Source organism: Chelonia mydas, chromosome 13, assembly GCF_015237465.2.
Source record: "Chelonia mydas isolate rCheMyd1 chromosome 13, rCheMyd1.pri.v2, whole genome shotgun sequence".
In the NCBI taxonomy this organism is placed as follows: Eukaryota; Metazoa; Chordata; order Testudines; family Cheloniidae; genus Chelonia; species Chelonia mydas.
Window position 1 is genome coordinate 36,768,972 of NC_051253.2, and position 16,583 is coordinate 36,785,554.

Consider the following 16,583-nt stretch of genomic DNA (forward strand, 5'->3'; position numbering starts at 1 on the left):
CAGTGTGTTCCTGTTATCTGTGGGGAATGTATTTTTACCCCATCCTTGCTATTGGGATGCTCTGGCACCTCTCTTCTGGAATGTGCATTTCTGTAACATCAGCCCTGTTCTCGCCAGGTTCTGTGACCTTGCAGGCAGGCAGAGCCTGATGTTTGCTCACCGCCTGACTTTGGCTAACTTTGCTTTATATCAGCAAAGCTTGGCCTGCTACTTTAGCTCAGGCCTCATAGCAGGCCTTTGACACAAGGGCTTCTATCTCAGGCTCTCTTCCTACTCAGTTTTCTTTTGAAAATCTGGTGTATTTAATTTGCACAATGAGAAGACGTACCTAAAAACAATTGCATAGTTTAAAAAAAGCTATGTTGAGACACACAACAACAACCACCACAACAACTATGTTGAGACACACAACAAAAAACAAGTGTCCTGTATTTCATCACAGATTTGGATTGCTTGTTTCAATGCTGAAAGGCAGACCATGGTGGAAAACTCTAAATTTATGAGCTGTGTTGAGTTACTCTCTATTAAGCTGATGTACATGAGAATCATGCCACTTAGTTACATATTTAGAACACGTTTTGTTCCTTTGGTATTGGAGGGTAAAATGATTGTGGTGTCATTTCCCAAGGGTACATCTAGCATGATTAAAAGACCTGTGCCTGTACACAGAAACTGTGCAAAGTCAGTGAAGACGTCTCTCTGTGATCCAGAGCAAGGTAAGGAATATTGTGTTTTGGGGAACCCAAGCAAATGCTATTTATGGGTAACACTTTCAAAAGCACCTGATGTAATTAAGCACCCATTTCCCATTGATTTTCAATGAATACCAGTGATTCAATGATTTACAAACCACTGTCAATTTCGGGAAGACTGTCATTATGTAGATGCCGTTCCATCGTCTACATCTGAATGTCACACATTGTTATAGGGTCACTGATTCAGGACAATCTTCATTCACTAGCAAAAAGTAAGGGTAGTTATATTCTTTCTTTCTTTCTTTCTTTCTTTCTTTCTTTCTTTCTTTCTTTCTTATAATAAAAAAGGCAGTCATCCACAGGGCCCTGGATCTCCTTGACATAAGTGGCTAGCAAATGCAATTTCTGATCTGTCCCCATGCTGAAGCTAGGAGGGATGATAGTCGGAGGAGGATGAAAATGATATGCAGGGACCCATATTGTGTGGAAACTAGGGATGGAACTGACAAATGGACCTGATTCCTGTGCTGAAGCCAGGAGGTGGGGGAATTAACAATAGTAACTCTCTGCCTTTATATCTACCTACTCTGACAGAGTATCTCACTATCTTTTACAATATACATTTTTTAATAACATATAGATGCCTTACAAAGAAATAACTTCCACAGTTAGACAATGAACTAATTTCATCCATACTCCCCACAGGCAATTTAACTAAGAGAAGAATGTTCTTTCCTCTTCAGAAGATTGCTATTGAACAAGGTAAGGTAAGAACTGATCCAAGTCATTCATCAGGCACATTTTGTCTTTTTTTCCTCTTAAGCAGTATCTGTGAGCAGACCATGCTTTCCTGGAGTGGCTTCATGATTTAAATATGTTAAATGAATATGTAAATGAATTATTTTATTTGGATGAATCATGAAGGTCACTCTGACATGGCCTGATTCCCATTTACACAATGGTTTAATAGATTCAGAGAGTTTAAGGCCATATGATCCCCTACAATCTTTGCAGGTGCCAGTATGGAGGATGACCATAAAAAAGATGGCAACCATCTTCCATTATTAATAATAGAAGTGAAGGTAAACTGCCCTGAGTCAAGATGGCTTTGATAACCAATGTGGCCCAGGAAGGGCACAGGGGAAGATTCAGACTGAGGGGAAGGGAGACAAGCAAGGGGATGGCGAAAGAAAGGGACAAGATGGAACTCCCTGCTTGTATAAGTTATCTAAGCAGCTTTCCTGTTTTTGCCTACCTGTCACTACATTCAGAAATCTGTACTATATTGGCTTATATCTTTCCTTAGGAATAAATACTGTCCTGAGGAACTCAGAGCCCAAATGGCAGGAAGGAATCACACCACTGTCACTTAGTTCAGTACTCCTGGGACTTTCTGATCTTCCAGAGATACAGGCTTTATTCTTCCTGGTGTTTCTAGCTACCTACATGATCACTCTGACTGGAAATCTTCTCATATTCACCCTGACATTGGCTGATGCTGCCCTCCACACCCCCATGTATTTCTTCCTCATGAACCTGTCCTTTCTGGAGATCTGCTACACCTTCGGTCACCCTCCCCAAGATGCTTGCCAACCTCCTCTCGGAGGATAAAACTGTCTCCTTCACTGGCTGTGCTGTGCAGATGTATTTCTTTCTATTTCTAGGGGCATGGAGTGTTTTCTCTTAAGGGCGATGGCTTATGACCGTTATGTTGCAATATGCTACCCCTTACGCTATACGCACATTATGAACAATACCAGGTGCTCAGAGATGGCTGCTGTGTCATGGATCAGTGGTCTCCTCATGTCCTTGGGACACATCTTGGTCATATTTACCTTGTCTTTTTGTGGGTCAAATGAAATTAACCATTTCTTCTGTGACATCCCCCAATATTGAAGCTGGCCAGTGGAGCCACTTACCTCAATGAAATCGCTGTCTTTATGGTTGCCCTGCTATTCATAATGTTTCCCTTTGTGTTGATTCTGGTCTCCTACCTTCTCATCCTCCTGACCATCCTGAAGATGCCCTCGGCTCAGAGTAGGCATAAGGCCTTCTCCACCTGTTCTTCACATCTTCTGGTGGTGACATTGTTCTACGGGACAGGGATTATCACATATCTGTGCCCCAATTCTGCATATGCACCAGTTACCAACAAACTGCTCTCTCTCTTCTACACAGTCATCACCCCCATGTTCAACACCCTCATCTACAGCCTGAGAAACAAGGAGGTGAAGGGGGCTTTCAGGAGAACAATGGCCAGAAATTGCTTTCTTAAAGGAAACAAATGTATCATAATTACGGGCCCAGGTCCTCGAAGAGTACAAATAGGTTTGTGTTTACAACACCTGAGGGTATGACCTATAGTTCAGAAAAGTCAGCAATGATGCAGAAATTTTCAAGTAAAGGGGGATATGGAGTGTGCTTGCGCAAAGCCTATATATGCAATGTTGGAGATATAGAGATGAGGGCTATACAGTCGGTATCAGTCCGTTACATGTCTGCTTTGTCCAAGACAGGATTAAGAGATATCCCCCTTGATAAAACCAGTAGAGCTGGAGGTCAAAATCTTTCTGCTGAAATGTTTTCCCCCACACCAATTGAAAATGGCTTTTCTCTTAAAGAGAAATTTTCACTCCCATCGAAAAATAATTCCTTTTTTTTTTTGCGGAGGGGGGGTGCATTAGTGGAGATGTTTTTCTTTCCTACAACCAAATTGCAAAAGGTCAAAATCTCCAATAAATAAATGAACATATTTTTTGGATGCCAAAAGTATAACAACAAAAAATGTATTTCAGAGTTTTCAGTTTCTCAATAAAAAAAATTAAACAATTCTTGAAGAAAAATGTTATTTTTGGTATTTCCCACAGAACCCCTCCCCTCTGCAATAAATAAATAAAATTTGTGACCAACTCTTGAAACGTGGCAGTAGAGATAGGGAGCTAGAAAGCCAGAGGAAACCATAGGGTCTGTCCATGTCCAGCAGTCTCAATAAAAAATCATTTTTATACCCCCTACAGCCAAGTCCCATTTCTTTTCTACTGTGAAGTTCATTATGGTGGGAGTAAGTTTTGGGCAGAAGATGGTTTGAAGGAGGTGGAAGATGCCTGTAATATGTGATTAATATAATATGTACATCTCTGCGTGTGATTGTTATTGCATTGTTTGCTAAATAGTTATTAAGGGTTAAATCAGACATACCCACAGGAAAGCAGATCACAGCCCAGATAGGAATTCCTCAGCAACACTCTACATTTATTTTCTATGATATATTACCTCTGCCTAGTGGGTTGCTTAAACTGGTTTGACCAGGCCCAAGAGAGACAGGGATTGCTGAGACAACCCCATTTCCCAGAAGTGGGGGTGTCCAGCTAAGTCAAGTGAAGTCAAGATTATTAATAGCAATTTAGCCATAAGCCAATGCACCAACAGCAAAAGATATTAAAATAAGTCTTAAAAACTAACTCCAGGATTTTAAAATATTAATATATATCTAAAACCAGTATAAACCTATTATACCATATATTATCACCATGCTACTTGCTTTTTCTTTATTTTAGTGGCCAACCACACAAAACGGGCCACCTCTCAGATCACAGATACATTGACAGTTCCTCGCAAATATACCATTTTCTGAGCAGTCACAGAAAAAGGGAGAAAAACATGGAAAGCCATTTTGATCTCAAGTGGCAATACAAAGTACAATCCGATAAAAAATGCAGTAGGTCTTCCACCTGCTCAGAGACTCATGGACAGAAGCAGTTACATTTCTCAGTGCATGTATATCAGCCTTCTAAGTAAGCTGACCACATATATTGAAAGCAGAGAGCTGTAAAAGTCCTTCTTAACTTGTTATTGGGCAAACTGTCTAAATATCTGGCATACCTGGGAGTTATTTTAAGAAGGGGGAACCAAGGTGATATGTTTGTAATGGAAACAACTGCCACATCTGGTTGGCTATTAACATCTTCTATCCTCAGCTTGATTAGTGACTTCACATTCTACAAATCTGATCATCTCCAATTCTCAGAGGCCTTGAGAGCACAAAGAATTTTGAATATACTCTGGCCAATTAAATGTACATTCAAAAGCTCAACTGCGCTGTTCGACTGAGCAAAATCTTGGCAAACATTGTGGATCCAAAAATTGTTATTATTGCACATTGGACAGAATAGCTATTGTGCTTGGCATGGCTATAAGAAGACGTGTTATTTGGAAGATCAAAAATCTTCCTAAGAAATTTGTTATGAATCATTTCTCATCACCTGGGATCATTCCATCCCCATATTTCTGCACTATACAAAATCTGGTTGCCTAGCTTGACCTCAAACACTCTAAGGGCTGGAGCAATTAGTTTGCTCCCTTGAGTCTGGTGAAACACAATACAATTTGCACTGAATATGAGGACTTCTCTTTTGTTATGTGAACATGTATATCTCACAACCAATTTTATGATAACCAGGTTGGAGAAAAAACTAACTTGCTCAATATTGCCCATTGATTCTCCATTTATGCAACTGCCATCTTCAACTAAAAACAAGTTCTTTAGTTTTGGAGTAATTTCTCAAAGGGCCTCCCGCTGACAATATAAACCAAAGACATTTAATAAACACTCAAGTCTGACTGAAGTTTGTGTTAATGGACCCATATGGTTTGTGTATAATAGGACAAACACACACAGGGTAACCCGTGATTTTGGAGGGAAAATATTGTAATGCTAAATCAACATCATTGATATAAAAAGGAAAAGGGCGAATAAATAGCAATGACAGCACCTCTTGTTAATTGGGATGGAATTAGTTAGTTCCCCATCCAAACATATTATAATTTTGGCCTCTGTTTACCTATGGAGAGCTCTTAGAAGAAAAAGTAATGGAATATATTCCAGATATCTCCAGTTTGCCGCATAGATGGTCTCTATCAATGAAATCAAAGGCCAATGTTAGATCAACAAAAGCCACATACAATTTTTCCCCCATAAAAGGGACAAATGTGTAGATCAAATATAAAAGAATAAAACAATTATCTGTAGAGGAGTGACCATTTCGGTGTTCTTCAGCTAATATTTATCTCTTTTCTGCCCAATACTCTAGTCTTCCCCCTCCCCCATAAAAAAAAACTAGTATAAAATTTTAAGACAACATGCCATAAGCTGATTGAGTGATAATTCCTTGGATCTTTTCTATCCCATTTTTTATACAGTGGTATAATAATACCAGTAGGCCACCCTGAGAGAAAAATCCCTGTGTTGTTTGTACTGGAAAAAAGTTTAGCTGAAAGAGTTGCCCGCTCAGTCAATATTTTCCTTAAATACTTCAGGCATAAAATCCTCACCAGCTGCTTTATTACACCATTGCTGATCAATGACAAATGTAACTTCTTTACTAGATTCTGCAGACCATTCTGGGAGGGAACAAGGTATGGAGCCTATCAGAACCGATCACGCAGAAAAGTTAATTCATGCCATATGTGACATTATCTGATTAAAATATGACCATGTATGACACCCCCAAGTCCAAACACCATCTTGTTCCCTGTAACTTTCCACAGTGAGAACAATGGGTTTCCCTTCACCTGGCAGAAATTATAACAGGCCTTGGAAACATCTCCATTTTGCCTCTTTCCTGTTTCAACCTCTTGACTATGTTGAACTTGTACTAATGGGAGCATTCTAACCAAGGGACTGAGGACCTTCCAATGACTTGGAAGCAACCAGAGACTTAACAAGCCAGCAGTTTATTCCATCACTGCTACAAGCCTGATCCAAGAACTTTGCCGTTATTATATGTATTCGATTCCTTTAACCAATTTTAACTCTCACCTTCCTTTCTTTCTTTTTATATATAAACCTTTAGATTTTAGATACCAAAGGACTGGTAACAGAGTGATTATTGGATAAGACCTGAGTTATATATTGACCTGGGTACCTTGCTGGTCCTTTGGGATCAGAATAACCCCTTTGTTTGATTAAATTGGTTTTAAATAACCACTCATCATTAAGTCTAGTGGTTTTCGTGGTGGTACAAGGACTGGAATACCTACGGAGACTGCTTTTCTGACTTCTTGTTAGCCAGTGGGGGTGAAACCAAAGTTTACTTTGGTTTCTGGTTTGGTATATTTTATGGGAGAATAACCACCATTTTTGGAGCGTGTCTGCCCTATATCTCAGCAGTTTGTCCCAAATTTGGTATTCTCAGTTGTAATTCACAGAGGCAAGGTGACAGCATATCATTACAAAGTGCAGAAAAATGTTTCTCCCACATATACTTGGTGATCACAGCTTCAATATTTCCTAATCTTAGAGCCCAGTGCTACCAGTTTCCAAAAATATATCATATATTCCATTTTGGCAGCAGATTCAAATGACTTCCACAGTGCCACATGATGGACCAACTTTGTCTTTTCAATCAATATTTTATAAAACTTCCTATAATTAACTAATTTTGGGATGGAATTCTATGAAAGGTCCTTCCTGAGTTCCTTTGTCGTAATCTGTAGCTGTTTTTTTATGATGAAAACAATCTGCATCCCACTAAATTCTTTTATCTTTCACAGGGTAAGAAGAACTCTTTCTGGTAGCCAGATCAACCTGTAATTTTTGCATAATAGCATGAGTGATATTCAGGGATAGACCTTCATCGGAGAGAAGGCTTTGGATTCTTTGACCATGGGATGGTGTTCCATGAAGGAGGAGTGCTGGGCAGAGACGGGCTCCATCTTACGAAGAGAGGGAAGAACATCTTTGCCAGCAGGCTGGCAAACCTAGTGAGGAGGGCTTTAAACTAGGTTCACCGGCGGAAGGAGACCAAAGCCCTGAGGTAAGTGGGAAAGCGGGATACCGGGAGGAAGCACAGGCAGGAATGTCTGTGAGGGGAGGGCTCCTGCCTCATACTGGGAATGAGGGGCGATCAACAGGTTATCTCAAGTGCTTATATACAAATGCACAAAGCCTTGGAAACAAGCAGGGAGAACTGGAGGTCCTGGTGATGTCAAGGAACTATGACGTGATTGGAATAACAGAGACTTGGTGGGATAACTCACATGACTGGAGTACAGTCATGGATGGTTATAAACTGTTCAGGAAGGACAGGCAGGGCAGAAAAGGTGGGGGAGTAGCACTGTATGTAAGGGAGCAGTATGACTGCTCAGAGCTCCGGTACGAAACTGTGGAAAAACCTGAGTGTCTCTGGATTAAGTTTAGAAGTGTGTGCAACAAGAGTGATGTAGTGGTGGGAGTCTGCTATAGACCACCGGACCAGGGGGATGAGGTGGATGAGGCTTTCTTCCGGCAACTCACGGAAGCTACTAGATCTCATGCCCTGATTCTCATGGGTGACTTTAATTTTCCTGATATCTGCTGGGAGAGCAATACAGCGGTGGATAGACAATCCAGGAAGTTTTTGGAAAGCGTAGGGGACAATTTCCTGGTGCAAGTGCTAGGGGAGCCAACTAGGGGGGGCGCTTTTCTTGACCTGCTGCTCACAAACTGGGTAGAATTAGTGGGGGAAGCAAAAGTGGATGGGAATCTGGGAGGCAGTGACCATGAGTTGGTTGAGTTCAGGATCCTGACGCAGGGAAGAAAGGTAAGCAGCAGGATACGGACCCTGGACTTCAGGAAAGCAGACTTTGACTCCCTCAGGGAACGGATGGCCAGGATCCCCTGGGGGACTAACATGAAGGGGAAGGGAGTCCAGGAGAGCTGGCTGTATTTCAAGGAATCCCTGTTGAGGTTACAGGGACAAACCATCCCGATGAGTCGAAAGAATAGTAAATATGGCAGGCGACCAGCTTGGCTTAATGGTGAAATCCTAGCGGATCTTAAACATAGAAAAGAAGCTTACAAGAAGTGGAAGGTTGGACATATGACCAGGGAAGAGTATAAAAATATTGCTCGGGCATGTAGGAAAGATATCAGGAGGGCCAAATCGCACCTGGAGCTGCAGCTAGCAAGAGATGTCAAGAGTAACAAGAAGGGTTTCTTCAGGTATGTTGGCAACAAGAAGAAAGCCAAGGAAAGTGTGGGCCCCTTACTGAATGAGGGAGGCAACCTAGTGACAGAGGATGTGGAAAAAGCTAATGTACTCAATGCTTTTTTTGCCTCTGTTTTCACTAACAAGGTCAGCTCCCAGACTGCTGTGCTGGGCATCACAAAATGGGGAAGAGATGGCCAGCCCTCTGTAGAGATAGAGGTGGTTAGGGACTATTTAGAAAAGCTGGACGTGCACAAGTCCATGGGGCCGGACGAATTGCATCCGAGAGTGCTGAAGGAATTGGCGGCTGTGATTGCAGAGCCCTTGGCCATTATCTTTGAAAACTCGTGGCGAACAGGGGAAGTCCCGGATGACTGGAAAAAGGCTAATGTAGTGCCCATCTTTAAAAAAGGGAAGAAGGAGGATCCTGGGAACTACAGGCCAGTCAGCCTCACCTCAGTCCCTGGAAAAATCATGGAGCAGGTCCTCAAAGAATCAATCCTGAAGCACTTACATGAGAGGAAAGTGATCAGGAACAGTCAGCATGGATTCACCAAGGGAAGGTCATGCCTGACTAATCTAATTGCCTTTTATGATGAGATTACTGGTTCTGTGGATGAAGGGAAAGCAGTGGATGTATTGTTTCTTGACTTTAGCAAAGCTTTTGACACGGTCTCCCACAGCATTCTTGTCAGCAAGTTAAGGAAGTATGGGCTGGATGAATGCACTATAAGGTGGGTAGAAAGCTGGCTAGATTGTCGGGCTCAACGGGTAGTGATCAATGGCTCCATGTCTAGTTGGCAGCCGGTGTCAAGTGGAGTGCCCCAGGGGTCGGTCCTGGGGCCCGTTTTGTTCAATATCTTCATAAATGATCTGGAGGATGGTGTGGATTGCACTCTCAGCAAATTTGCGGATGATACTAAACTGGGAGGAGTGGTAGATACGCTGGAGGGGAGGGATAGGATACAGAAGGACCTAGACAAATTGGAGGATTGGGCCAAAAGAAATCTAATGAGGTTCAATAAGGATAAGTGCAGGGTCCTGCACTTAGGATGGAAGAATCCAATGCACCGCTACAGACTAGGGACCGAATGGCTAGGCAGCAGTTCTGCGGAAAAGGACCTAGGGGTGACAGTAGACGAGAAGCTGGATATGAGTCAGCAGTGTGCCCTTGTTGCCAAGAAGGCCAATGGCATTTTGGGATGTATAAGTAGGGGCATAGCGAGCAGATCGAGGGACGTGATCGTTCCCCTCTATTCGACACTGGTGAGGCCTCATCTGGAGTACTGTGTCCAGTTTTGGGCCCCACACTACAAGAAGGATGTGGATAAATTGGAAAGAGTCCAGCGAAGGGCAACAAAAATGATTAGGGGTCTAGAGCACATGACTTATGAGGAGAGGCTGAGGGAGCTGGGATTGTTTAGTCTGCAGAAGAGAAGAATGAGGGGGGATTTGATAGCTGCTTTCAACTACCTGAAAGGGGGTTCCAAAGAGGATGGCTCTAGACTGTTCTCAATGGTAGCAGATGACAGAACGAGGAGTAATGGTCTCAAGTTGCAATGGGGGAGGTTTAGATTGGATATTAGGAAAAACTTTTTCACTAAGAGGGTGGTGAAACACTGGAATGCGTTACCTAGGGAGGTGGTAGAATCTCCTTCCTTAGAGGTTTTTAAGGTCAGGCTTGACAAAGCCCTGGCTGGGATGATTTAACTGGGACTTGGTCCTGCTTTGAGCAGGGGGTTGGACTAGATGACCTTCTGGGGTCCCTTCCAGCCCTGATATTCTATGATTCTATGATTCTATGATTCTATGAAAATCTAAAAATGGATTTTTTTAACCCTAGCAGATAATTAGAGGAGAGATTTTCTTTAAATTAGATTTAACCAATGGATTCCACTTAATACACCTCACCATTAAGGCTTTACAATTAAATGTGGAATGCTCTCCAGTAGGGGTCAACCGATAAGCTGGGTCCGTTAATTTTTAACCTGTCGAGTTTGGTGGTCACTATAGGATTTAAGGGCAACTGAAAACTTAGAAAAACAAGGCCCACTTAAAATTGGGGCTGCAATATAATCCATCACACTCTACCCTCTAAGAAAGAGATAAGTAACATGCCCCACCAGGAATAAAATGACTTGCAGGGGGAGAACTAATTTCAATACTATTAGCCAAAACTCCTACCTCAGAACCACTGCATTGGTATAACAGCCCTGACAACCCCCAGTATACACAGATCATAGGTTGGGCTGCCAGAATCATGAGGTAGTCTTAGAAATCATGAGACTTTAACCAATAATGACTTTGGAGCCTTTTTATTTGCCTTCTGGTGTCACAGCCTTTAGAGTCACATTTTCAAGTTTTTCTCCACAACTATGAGGTCTAGAAACTTGGTTATTTTTATTGAAAACTGAGATTCTCATCTAACCGCATGAATCCAGAAGCAAGGGCAATCACAAAAGCACCAAATGTCAGCAAACTAGTGATTAGATTACAAGAGTTGGCCTGTTATCTAATTCTATATGATGATTTAGCTGATGTGTAGATATATTATAGTGTACACCATCCTACGCAATTGCATGTCAGGGATACAGTGATCTTACTGGGAATAAAACTCTGGCTTCCTGACTCCAGTACCCGACCTAGTGGACCATGTTGCCTATCAATGATTTCATTTTAGATAGATAGATAGATAGATAGATAGATAGATAGATAGATAGATAGATAGATTGTATGGAGAGAGAGAGAGAGAGAGAGATGTATGGGAACATGTATAAATAATTTCTATGCCTGGAGTTTTCAAATTATCCTAAGGGAATGAGGCATCTCCCATTTAATTTCATATACTGACTGGTTACATATACTGACTGTGAGAATAAGAAGGAAGAGAAGATGCACATGCTACATTTTATTTTTTCTCATCTTCATTTTATCTCCAGTCCTGATATTTATTCCCATACGTTTTGTGCAAATAAGAAATTGTCCCCTACTGGAAGGAATGAGACCTGCTCTGTGTGTGTGTACACATGCACACACACACTGCCCCCTGTTGGGGGAAAGATATTTTCTTGATCTGTATGGGTGTCTGTCATAAATATAAAGGGAAGGCTAACCACCTTTAAATCCCTCCTAGCCAGAGGGAAAACTCTTTCACCTGTAAAGGGTTAAGAAGCTAAAGATAACCTCACTGGCACCTGACCAAAATGACCAATGAAGAGACAAGATACTTTCAAAGCTGGAGAGAGGGAGGGGAAACAAAGGGTTCTCTCTGTCTGTGTGTGTTTTTTGCCTGGACCAGAGCAGTAATGCAGGTCAGAACTCTTGTAAAGGGTTAATAAGCAATCTAGTTAGATATGCATTAGATTCTGTTTTGTTTAAATGGCTGATAAAATAAGTTGTGCTGAATGGAATGTATAGTCCTGTTTTTGTGTCTTTTTGTAACTTAAGGTTTTGCCTAGAGGGATTCTCTACGTTTTGAATCTTATTACCCTGTAAGGTATTTACCATCCTGATTTTACAGAGGCGATTCTTTTACTTTTTCTTCAATTAAAATTCTTCTTTTAAGAACCAGATTGCTTTTTCCTTGTTCTTAAGATCCAAGGGTTTGGGTCTGTGTTCACCTATGCAAATTGGTGAGGATTTTTATCAAGACTTCCTCAGGAAAGGGGGTGTAGGGCTTCGGGGGATTTTGGGGGGGAAAGACATTTCCAAGTGGGCTCTTTCCCTGTTATATTTGTTAGACACTTGGTGGTGGCAGCAATAAAGTCCAGGGACAAAAGGTAAAATAGTTTGTACCTTGGGGAAGTTTTAACCTAAGCTGGTAAAAATAATCTTAGGGGGTTTTCATGCAGGTCCCCACATCTGTACCCTAGAGTTCAGAGTGGGGAAGGAACCTTGACAGTGTCTCATTTCTGTAGGTGTGGGGAGTGGGGAGAGAGAGGGGATTGGGAAATCAGAGAGTTGTAAATAAGCAAACACTCAGAGCCACAAAGGGTTCACATAAGCAATTCTATCAGGGACCATAGGAATAAACAGAAGCGTTTACGCATTAATGTCCTGAACCTGGCTGGTGCTGGTAACGCGATGTTCCCATTGAGGTTAGTGGGAGAAGAAGGCCTTCCATCCAGCCACTCACAGGATAGGACCTTCTTATCTGTTGGGTTTATTTTTAAAGCTGAAGGATAAATGACAATTTACCTTCAAAAGATACCGAATTAAATCCAGAGTGTTTAAGGGAACCTGTCTTTGGAGACTCAGAAAGCAGCTGAAATATGTCAAATCCACCCAGATCTTCATTCACAGCAGATGCAGGAGCGTTACCTGGATGTAGAGGTAAGTCTGTTGTGGTTTGAATTTCATCAGAGGGTTTGATATTCAGGGGTCTGTTCTGCTCCTGGTTAGACTGATTCAGCCTTGCTAAGGTTGTCCTAGTCACCCGTGGAGCTGAGAGGAGAACACGGGACATTTATTTGAGAATGAAACAACAGAAATCAATGACAAAGCCTCAGCCTCTGCTCTTAGTTGTTCAAGGGTGTTGTGTGTTCTGAGTCAATGACCACTCCAGATTGTAAAATAACAGGCTGAACTGGGATTTTTAATCAAAGATTTATCAGTCAGAGATTAGTACAGCACAATACAAAAGGATAGTAACGTTTCCACCCTTGATGTAGGATCAAGAGCTGGGTCTGTGTCTCTTCTTCACTGTAACTGGAAGGTCACCCAGTTTCCATTTCCCAAATAAGTTCTCATACCTGTGTCATTATATAGGGTTTCCAAACAAAGAAAACCTCTTTGCTAAAAGAAACACACATTCTGATGGCATTTCTATACATTCTCAGTTTACCTGATTTATGTGTGAAGGCATAATTATTTACAGCTGAGAGGACTAACAATTTTTCAAGATAATATCTTTCAGTGAGTCTTTATTCCCTCACAGTCATTCTTCCCTATCTGATGTAACAATATGTTATCATTTTATGTGTGTGTGTGTGCGTGCACGTGTGTGTGTGTTTTAAGAGGATGGTACCCATGAATATCTGGAGTTTTATAGAGATAGAGACACTATGGATTATTATATTCAATCTAAAGCACAGAATTCCTGAATAGGGTTACATATCAGCCAGGAACCAGTGTTCTGGGCCTTAGAATTCTGCATACTCTTTGTTAATATCCTAAAAATTCCAAATAATAGTTAATATACAAATGGATCAAATATCGAGACAAAACAGGACTAAAAGGGTTAATATTTACTAACATATACTAACAAGGGTAATCACTGAGTAATTACTCTGAATTGAAACGTCTGATTCCAGATTTACACTGTGGCAATCTGAGTCTCAGAGCGGAGTATGTATTTTTCTTTTAATGGCATGTTGCTAGATAGATAGGTAGATAGATAGATGTATATGGGGCTAGCTAGCTAGCTAGCTCGATGCTGATGTACATAGTCACAGCTTTGTTGAAGTGAGTGTGGCTACACCAGTTTATACCAGCTGATGAAACTAAAACGACTAAGGGATAGATTTTTAAATATGTATGTGCTGAGTGGGATTTTCTAAAGTACCTAGGCACCAAACACTCTTTGATTTCACTAGCTGTTGGGTGCCTAGCTGCTTTTGAAAATCCCACCAAGCAACTCAATATCTTTAAAAAATCCAACCACAAAAGACTAAAAGAGCTTGGCTCATTTAGCTTAGGCTGAGAAGGGATCTGATTGCCCTGTATAAATGCACCAGGAGAGTAAACATCAGGCAGGGTGAAGAGCTATTGAAGCTAATGGATAATACTGGCACAAGAAAAAAAATGGGGATAAACTGGCTGTGAGTACATTTAGTCTGGAAATTAGAAGAATGTTTCTAACCATCAGAGGAGGGAGGTTCTGGAACAGCCTGCAAATAGGGGCAAACAATCTAATTAGTGTTAACATGGAGCTGGATCCGTTTATGGTTGGGATTACACAATGTGGTTCCCAGTGAGAGCAGGGAACTGGACTCGATGAGTCAGGAGGTCTCTTCCAGTCCTATGAACTGGCCCCTAATGACCACATGGAAATTCTTTTTTCTCCTCCTTCCACAGATGAGCTAGACCAGTGAAATTGCACAGCAGAATCACAGCATGCTGACCTACTTCTTTTTTTTTTCAGATTCTGGAGACATCCAGAGACCCGAGCGATACTTTGTGTAAGTTTCTCCATTTTCTATACCGTCACCGTGACAGGAAACATCCTCATCATCTTCATGACAGTATTGGACCCAGCCCTCCACACCCCCATGTATTTCTTCCTCCAGAACCTATCCTTCCTGGAGATCTGCTACACCTCGGTCACCATCCCCAAGATGCTGGCCAATTTAATCTCTGAGGAGGGGGGCATCTCCTTCACTGGATGCACTGCCCAGATGTATTTCCTCCTTTCTCTTGGGACAGCAGAGTGCTACCTGCTGGCTGCCATGGCATATCACCGCTACAGAGCCACCTGCTCCCCTCTGCACTACACTCTCCTTATGAACCATAGGGCCTGTGCCAAGATGGCTGCTGCCTGCTGGCTCTGCGGAATTCTGATGCCACCAGGCAATGTGGCTTGGACCTTTTCCTTGCCCTATTGTGAGCCCAATGAGATCAACCACTTCTTCTGTGACATCTCCCCAGTTCTGAAGCTGGCCTGTAGGGACACCTCGAGGAATGAGGCCTCCATCCTAGCCCTCAGTGTTTTGATCAACCTGTCCCCCTTCTTGCTGGTTGTGGTGTCCTATGCTCGAATACTCTCCAGGATCCTGAAGACCCTATCAGCTGAGGGAAGGCACAAGGCCTTCTCGACCTGCTCCTCTCATCTCACTGTGGTCACCTTGTTCTACAGTTCAGCCTGTGCTATTTACCTGTGTCCGAAGTCCAACCACACAGTGGAGTTGGATATGTTGATCTCTTTTTTATTCTGTCCTCGCTCCAGTGCTGGACCCTGTGATCTGCAGTCTGAGGAACAAAGAGGTGAAGAGTGCCCTGAGCAGACTCAGGGGAAGAAGGAGGTTTTCATGAATCATGTAAAAAAATTGGGGCAGTCCAGTTCAAATTAGGGCTTTAAAAATAAAGTTACCAAATTATTGAATCTGCCTGGGTTTTTCTATTAAATACACCATAGGTTCACTTCTCAGTTCAGCCACAGACACCTTGTGCAATACATAGTTCTACAGGGAGACAAGGTGGGGGAGGTGATATCTTTTATTGGACCAGCTTCTGTTGGGGAAAGAGGCAAGCTTTCAAGCTCACACAGAGCTCTTCTTCAGATCCTAAAGAACCAGGCATAGAACACATGCAACTCTAAAACTCTATCCACTAGGCCACATTGCTTACCTAGTTGTATGCTGGCCTCCTTGTCAATCTGAAGTGTCCTTCTAGTGATGACTAGAGATCCAGAACAGCCCAGAGAGCTGTTCCAACATGGTCTTGTGGTGAATTTATCAGTGGGCTTGATCCCAGAACTAAATTGCTGCGCTTCTCCTTTGTGAAGTCTCTGGCAGTTTTGCTATTGGTTTCAATAGAACCAGCTGAGTTTACAGAGATCAAATAAAATGTCAGTTAAACCAAGTTCTTAACCAGACACCAAGACCCCCTGTAATCACACACCCTCCTCTAATCCCCTGACATGTGCCTCAGAAATGTTTGTGAACACACTACAATAACCCTCCATATATACACCTTCACACAGCTGTGACCCCTTCACATTTTTATCATGGCTGCAAACAAAAATACCCCCCCACTTCTACAAACATGTACACGTTTTAAATTAATCAGCCCTATGCATGTCCAGAAACGCACATATATGTACTCTTGCTGGTGTGCAAAAATGTAGCCGCAGTTCCCCTAAAACAAACACACATACACACACACACATTATCCCTCTCCCAGTTCTTCAAACACCACGCCCCCT

At 42.1% G+C, this 16,583-nt stretch overlaps 2 pseudogenes; both read left to right on the forward strand.

Moving 5' to 3' along the window:
- The first annotated feature begins 640 nt into the window (after window positions 1-640).
- Window positions 641-7,271, forward strand: LOC102934065 (annotated as a pseudogene).
- A 7,466-nt stretch (window positions 7,272-14,737) lies between these two features.
- On the forward strand, window positions 14,738-15,691 carry LOC114021811 (annotated as a pseudogene).
- The last annotated feature ends 892 nt before the right edge of the window (window positions 15,692-16,583 follow it).